The sequence below is a fragment of the Lolium rigidum genome, chromosome 7 (assembly GCF_022539505.1).
Source record: "Lolium rigidum isolate FL_2022 chromosome 7, APGP_CSIRO_Lrig_0.1, whole genome shotgun sequence".
Lineage (NCBI taxonomy): Eukaryota > Viridiplantae > Streptophyta > Magnoliopsida > Poales > Poaceae > Lolium > Lolium rigidum.
The window spans coordinates 262,721,066-262,722,205 of record NC_061514.1 but is presented as its reverse complement, the minus strand read 5'-3'; positions in this window follow the sequence as shown (position 1 = coordinate 262,722,205).

The following is a 1,140-nucleotide window of genomic DNA, read 5'->3' as shown; positions in this document are numbered from 1 at the left end:
TTTGTACACATCAATGGTTCGCTGAACCCGCTCTGTACAAATTTGTGCCCAATGATTCATCATAGGCAAAGAAACAAATTCCAGATCTGAATAAATTAACCGAACGGCCAAACCCCAAATCCTAACCCCAAATCTTAACTGATTGAGATCACATGATTACTTGCATAAATTAACCGAACGGCCGAACCTCAAATCTTAACCCCAAATCTTAACTGATTGAGATCCCTTGATTACTTGCATAAATCAAGAAGGGATCGAATCAAATAGGAATAAAATTGGCGTAAATATTAACCCAATACTCATCGTGACGAACGGATCGGCAAGTAATCATGGAACCAGCAAAAATAGGGTTGAAAAAACAAGGGAAGAGGAACAACAAGGGAGCAAACCGTAGTTACCTCGTTCCAAGGGTCTTCCATGCAGGTGTCATAGGGGTTTGGCGTGACAACCGTACACGACACCACCTCGTAGGGGTCCCATCCCGGCGGGATCCGAACGCCACCGGCGGCAGCCTCCGATGCACCGTCGCGGAGCCGCCAATGCACCGGCGGCGGCGACGATCAGAGGGGACGACGCCGAAGACGGAGGCGCCGTGGTTAGCGGGGACGGCGTTGAGGACGAAGGACGGATTCGCATTCTCCTTGTCCATCGCCGGCAGAGGAGAGGGAGCGCGGAGACGGAGAGGGTTTTTTTTTTTTTGCTTTGGAGAAAATGATGGGACGTGAGAGGCGGCGTTGCGTGAGGGAGTGAGAGTGACAGTGAGATAGTGGGAGGAGGCGAACAGGGAGAGGCGTCTATAAATGCTAGGGGTCGTAAATGCCACCCACGTCCTACGCGTGCACGGTTAGCACGTCCGCACGTCTTCGACTTCGCACCGCTACACGCGTCCACGATTGCACGTTGCACCGCGACCCGCGTCCTACGCGTCAACAATTGCACATGTTCCACTTCTGCACCGCAACACGCGTCCTCGATTCTAACCCTCAAAATTTAGATATACTTAGGTATACCCTCGAATCTTATACTAGCATTTTTTGTGTGCTCAGTTTTCCCCTTGAGTGCTAATACTGGCTTCAGTTTTACCCTCAAGTGGCTGGTCAACAGAGAGTCAACAAATGGGATTAAGCTATCTAATTGAGT